The sequence below is a fragment of the Nannospalax galili genome, unplaced genomic scaffold, assembly GCF_000622305.1.
Source record: "Nannospalax galili isolate Female #2095 unplaced genomic scaffold, S.galili_v1.0 scaffold461, whole genome shotgun sequence".
NCBI classification, from domain to species: domain Eukaryota; kingdom Metazoa; phylum Chordata; class Mammalia; order Rodentia; family Spalacidae; genus Nannospalax; species Nannospalax galili.
The window spans coordinates 5,715,991-5,722,937 of record NW_008349975.1 but is presented as its reverse complement, the minus strand read 5'-3'; the positions used below and the strand labels follow the sequence as shown (position 1 = coordinate 5,722,937).

At 38.6% G+C, this 6,947-nt stretch overlaps 1 long non-coding RNA gene across 1 annotated transcript in view; it reads left to right on the top strand.

Annotated features, from left to right (window-relative positions):
* LOC108491509 overlaps window positions 1-6,947 on the top strand; it is a 25,812-nt gene that overhangs the window by 10,681 nt on the left and 8,184 nt on the right. The window contains exon 2 of the long non-coding RNA XR_001872781.1: window positions 6,215-6,224. This is a non-coding gene — a long non-coding RNA (uncharacterized LOC108491509). The remainder of the gene's footprint in view (window positions 1-6,214; window positions 6,225-6,947) is intronic.

The window sequence follows — 6,947 nt, the reverse complement described above, 5'->3', positions numbered from 1 at the left end:
ACACACACACACACACACAAGAGAGCATGTCATGACACAAAGTAAAACTTCCCACTGCAAAGGGAGGAATAAGGCCAAAGAAGGAAGTGATGGACTGAAATTAAGGCCAAAGGGTGAAACGTAAAATCCTTAACTTCATGACTGACATCTAAGTTTTTTGAATGAGGTAAGATCCAAAAGATTTGAGCAAACCTGTGGTTGTGACCTTCCTAGTTGCAGCCCACATGACTACTCTTGTGTTGACTCTGTTTGCTGACTGTGACACATCTGTGAAAACGTCCCATGTTGCAGGCATCTCTAACTTACAGCAATCGTCACTGTGTCTTTGGATTTAACCTCATGGCTTCACAAACCATCCTTTCCTTTCAGAGGCTAGTTGCAGGAATTCTAACCCTATCACACATTGCCTGTCCTCATGGACTTTGCTTTGAAATCTGGTTGGAGGCCTCAAATACTCTGTATCTTTGTATCTGTACGCATGTTGATTCAGCATCCCATGAAGTATTCCAGTGTCTGCTGCCTGGTTAAGTCATAGCTAGCCCCTCTACCTCCCATTTTAGCACAGCTGAATATTCTGAGTGCTTGGGCAAGAAAATAAAAACAAATATTTGCCTACATGTGTGAGCATGAAGCTACAGAGCACTTCTCTCAAGGCAAAGTCTTTCAAATTAGTTCAAACTTTCAGAGCCTTGAGCCACTATGGATGGGGCCTTTGTACTTCTTAAGATACTCTCAAGATATTTTTTTCCCTATTTCATAGTGAAAAGTACTATGATTCTTATTAGTAACTCTAATCTCTTTAACTGCCATGCCCTCCTTGTCTGTAACTGTACATATGCTTCTATCCTTTTCACTCCAAGTTTTCAAATCTTTCTGCATGCATTTTGTTCTCAGATCTTTTTATAATTGGGCTAAAAGCAGACAGTAATGGTTATGTCACAACTTAACTAATGAATTCCCTTGCAGTTTTCCATGCCAGATTAATTAATCCATCACCTTTAAACTCCACCGTCCCCAAAGTTTCACAGCATAAGATCTTTGCTAAAATGTAACTTGCAGTCTCTAATATAATTCCCAATAAATTTCTCATTTCCACCTGAGCACTGTCTTTAGTGTCTGCTTTTGCTTCAAAACCCTGGTTTTCTGTGCTTCCATAAGATTTGCCGATTAACCTCGACTTAACATCATTCTAGGGCTTCTCTGGCCTGTATCTTTCCCTAAATCCTTCCACAAGATAGTTCCCAAAACTAAGAGCCACATGGTCAAACTTAGTCACAGCAATGACCTGGTGTTTGGTAAAAAGTACGTGGACTAGTCTGGTTTTCATCATTGTAATGAAAAACATAATGGAAAAAAAATCAAAGAGAGAGGAAATTTTTATTTAGCTTACTCCCAAAGGGTTTACTGTATTGAGACAAAGAGTCTAAACTGAGTGAGAAATGGAACCATAATGCCTTATCTTGAAATGGAGCTGTCAACAGATGACCAACCCAACCTAACCTGTTGTTCATCTTTTGCAAAAACACTGACCATTGAAAGTTCCTGCTTATAGTCTACTGTCACGTGGTCTAGTGACCCCAGCACAGAGCTGATGGTCATGTGGGCTAGAGAAAGCATGCATGGCCTGCAGTCATGTACGCAGGAACTTAAGCCTATCAATGACAGAATGGGTCTGGAGTGACAATGAACTACCTATAATGACGTAACTCTGGTTCAGAGCTACTCCCCTGGTCCACGTTGGCACAAATAAAGCTTGAATTTCACCACTAAGTCTCCAGTGCCTGCTCGACATGTGGCGATTCCTGTAGCAGCATGGTTGGCCAACTCTGATGTTTCTGTGCCACGATAATGCAGAGAATCATCATGAACAACATGCAGAGGAGCAAAGTTATTACTTCATGGCATCCCCCAAACAGAGAGCAAGTCAGAAAATGGCCCAGTAAAAGATACAAGTCCCAATGATACAGCTCTCAGTCACCATTTTCTCCACTAGGTTATGCCTTCCAAAGAGACCAGAACCATCCCAAATAGCACCACAGGCTGCATAACACTTGAATATCTACACCTAAGGGAAGACACATTTGTATAAGCCATAAGATTATCATCATGATATCATTCTAGGCTTCATTTTGCTTGGAAATATTGGTCACATGCTGACCAGACCAATTGATTAGTAAATCATTACTTTTTAGTTTTAATTGCTAACCCTTAACATGCATAGTGGAATATATGAGGTTTGGTGGGGGGTTGGGGTCATGGATGGAGGTGGGGAATTAAATTTTTTTCTTTAAATTTTTATCTATTATTTTTATTTTATGTGTATAAGTGTATTGCCTCCATGTAAGTGAGTGCACCTGTGTTGTGCAATGCCATGGAGGTCAGAAGAGGGCTTCGGTCCCCTGGAACTGGAGTTAAGGACTGTTTATAGCCACCATGTGGATGCTGGGAATCGAACCCAAGTCCTCTGCAAGAGCAGTCAGTGCTCTTAACCATTGAGTCATCTCTCCAGCCCCAGGATTAAATTTGATTAACAACTGTTGTAAAAAGTGAAATTTAGAAAGCATCAATGTAGAAAGGTTAAATAATTTGCCCAGGTTTCTAGAGCTAGTCAAACAAAAGAGCTGAGACTTGGATCAGGTACCCTGGCTATCTATTTTGCTACTTCAATTAAAAAAAAAAAAAAAAAAAAAAAAAAAAAAAAAAAAAAAAAAAAGAAATGTACAAAAGTTCAATAAAAATTAAAAAATAATTGATAAAAAATGTAAAAAGTATAAACTCCAATGACAATCAATAGACAATTTAGAAAGGTTCTATGAATCTAGATGTCTGGGTATAATTAATTTTGCAAAGAAAAGAAAATAACAAAAAGGCACAAATCTCTGCATTGTGATAATTGGCATAACTGAAGGTAATATACCAATTTGATCGCTTTATCAAAACACTATAAAGCTGATATTTCTTGTGGATCTAACAAAAGGTTAAATTTAGGACACTGCAAGTTACTAAGTCACCTAAGCTTTATGAACCAGATAAATGTTTCATCAAGTGTTCATGGTATATATTGTAGGTGTGTGCTGGATAGCTTTAGTGTCAACTTGACACACTGGGTTGAGGGAGCCTCACCTGGGGAATTGCCTCTGTTGAACTGGCCTGTGGCCATATCTGTGGGGCATCTTATTGATTGTTGAGTGATGTGGGAGGGTCCAACCTACTGTGGGTGGTGCCACCCCTGAGCAGGTGGGCCTGTGTTGCATAAGAAAGGAGGCCTATCAGGAGCCAGGGGAGCAAGCCAGTAAGTGGCATTCCTCCATGTCCTGTGCTCCAGCTCCTGCTTCCAGGTTTCTTCCCTGAGTTCCTACATTGAGCTCCCTGATGAACTGTGACCCAGAAGATATAATATAAAATAAACCCTTTCTTTCCCAAGTTGGTACTAGTCATAGTATTTTGTCACAGCAATTAAGAAACAAACTAGAACAAGGTGATTGGAGATTCTGACAAGTTCTACTGAGACAAATATTATTTCACAGATAAAGGGTAGTATGCTTTCCTTTTCCAAAATTATTCAAAAATATTTTTAATTTATTCTTAGAAAATTTCGTACATATATACAATGTATTCTGATCATATCTGCTCCTTATTACCCACCGTACAAATCCTCCCAGACCCTTCTACCTTTTCCTTTCAACTTTATTTATGCTTTTTTCTCTTTATGACTGTATGAGTTCGGTTAGTGCTGCCCACGTGCCAATAGGTGTAGGCCATCCATTGGAATCTGAGCAACCAACCAGGGAACACATCCCTGAAGATTGACTCTCCCTAGCTCAGCAGCCAACAGTTGCCAGTAACTCCCCAGGGAGAGATATAAGTGCATGAGCCCTACCCGATACATGATTGAGTGTGACTGGCTTGATGCTGTAGAGATCTTGTATAGACAAGCACAACTGCTGTGAGTTCATGTGAGCAATGGCCCTGTAATGTCTGAGACATAATTTCACAGCAGTCGTCCCCAGCTTCTGGCTTTTGTCATCTTTCTGCTCCCTCTTCTGTGTGGATACCTAAGTATTGAGGCAACAGCAGTGATATAGACATCCTATATAAAGCTAAGCACTACAATCACTAATTATCTGTACTTTGACCAGTTGTGAGTCTCTGTCTTAATTCCATCCACTGTACAAAGAAGCATCACTGATGAGAATTGAGAATTGCACTAATCTCTGAGTACAAAAATGGGTATTTATAAAGTAATTTGATATGTCCATTTAACAAAATAATAGTAGTTTTTCTGCTAGGGCTTATGACCTTCTCAGCCACAGGCTCTTGGCCCAGTTTACTTCACTAGGCTTCAGTTTCATCCTACGGAGTTCCTTAAATCCATTCAGAAAGTGGTTAGTTACCTCCGTAACATCCATGCAACTATTGAGCCAATGGGTGCATCTTTTCAGACTAGTCATTACTATAGACTGCAGGGATCACAGCTAAGTAAGACTGCTGATGACTTTTACCTTAGCATACTGCATAATACCTTCTGTGACTGTAAAAGGTAGACAGTATGAGGAAGCTTCCATTTCAGTACCAGCTTGATTTCTCCACATCCTGTGACCCATGCATGTGGTGTCTTCGGCAATAAGGTCTTAACATTGAGATTTGGTAGGCAGCCAAGAACTATGACAGTAGCCTGTATTGCTTGGGGAGTCTGGGGAATCCCCCTGATCAACTTTAAAAGAGGTATCCTGACTCATAGGTTACAAAACAAAAATTATTCTTTGATAATAGCTTTTGGCTTAATGGTAGATATTGATAAAAGATAGACTACTTAACTATGCATTTTTAAGTGACCTTGTGGTCTAAGCTGTCTTCAGAACACACACACACACACACACACACACACACACATTCTATGAAAACATAAAATATTTTATTACCAAATATGATTCACATAAAGGATCAGGATTAAGGACATATAAGGCAAAAAAAAATTACACACTAGCTCATTCTCCCATAATACCTCCAACTTTTCAATGACTGTGTGTCTATTACACCAAATCCATAGCTTCATGTGAAATTCCTCATAATTAGTTAAATTAAGAATGAGAAAAACTGGAATTTTAAAATATTGTTTCCATACATCCTGCTGATACAAGCTAAAACAACACTGACTTCTCACACAGGTCTTTAGGAATGCTGAGAAAGGACATACTCCCCATGGAGTCAAGTAATGGATGTTGAGTAATAAATCTGCATGTCTACTCTTCAGCAAGAATATATGACTGAAGTTTTGGAGCTATATTACTAGATAGATGGAAGCTAATGGTTTTACTGATTGTCACAGGCTTGCAGAGAATAACATTATAGGAACGAGCACAAGATATGCGGACTGATACTCAGTGTAAGAACAAACTACAAGAATCTTTAATTGACTTCTCTGATCAGGTAGGCAAAATGATCTGTTCTGTGCTGGTTAATCTTTCCCAATTGACCTGGTTCTCACTAAATTAGCTGAAGAAAAATACATCAGAGGCAGTCTGAATAAAATGATTGCACAATCTTATCTTACCAGGACTTATTTGGCTAGGATTACAACTGTGTATTCTGTATGTCGAAACAGGGAGCAGGAGCGCTCTTGCTTCTTTGATGTAGCATCATTTCCTGGTGGAAAATAGAGCCAACTAGTGGAAAACTAACACTAAGTACATTGGAATTCTCCCAACATGGCAGCAGTAACAACTTGTCCTCAGAAAGCTAGACACTTATACCTAATATGTACCTGCACTCTGCCATCACATCCATCAATAGATTTATTACTTTATACATGACTGTGATGCCCCACTCAACATTTATTTTGATCAGGGATTTTCTTTTATAATAAAATAATTGAGTAATTGGACTCAAGTTCATTTCTAACTTTTCTTTATTCAACATAAAATGTAATATGAAAAGCAATAGCATTGGTAGACAGGGGCCTTGAGGAGGGGCCTGGGCCTTGAGGGGTATATGCAAAAGAAAAAAAAAAAGAATGTAAATGTTTACTTTCTTCTTTTCTTTTGCAACTCAATGCTGAAGAACTGAAATATAAATAATAAAAAGGATAGCCATATGAACTAGTGCTACCTATAGAAGGTGAGAGGAAGGTAGACCAGAGGAGAATAAAGCTTCTAAATGTAGGTATGAAACTGCATTATCAGTGCCTACACGTGGAACAGAGGGCAGCAATGAGCCCTGCCTTGGTTACCTGTACTTCCAAGGTATTCTTAGTGAACTCTGCATAGAGATGACTTGCTTCAATTATGAATTTCACATGTATGCTTTTCTGATCCCTATGCATTAAATATTTTTTAAGTTCTTTTTTTTTCATTGTTGCAACCAATGACCCGACAAGAAGCCCATAAGGGACTAAAGGTTTATCTTGGCTCATACTTAAGAGTACATCATGGTGTAGATGGTATGATAGGAATGGCTCACAGTTGAGACTGCTGGGTGAGGCAGCTTGTGCGCATTTGAAACTCTTAACGCACATCTGAAACTCTTAACGTCCTCAAATTTCTGTGGAACAAGAAACAGAGAGCAGACAAGAAGCAGAGCAGGCTATAAAACTTCAAGGTGTGTCCACTTCTTCCAGCCAGCCTCTGCCTCTTAGAGTTCCATAACCTCCCAAAACACTGAGGACCAAGTGTTAAAACACATAAGCATATAGAGGACATTTCTTATTCAAATCACAATAACAACAGTGCAACATATGCAAAATTACTTAAGAATGTGAGGAAAAATATCTGCTCACTACAATTGTCAGATTATAAAATGCATTATATCACAACAGTATGTATTCTATCATTCAAATTATATATACATATACATACATACTTATATACATATGTTAAAACTTTATTAAAGAATTAAGTAGTTATTTCTGGGTAGTCAAGATTATAATCAAGTTTTTGTTGTTTTATTCT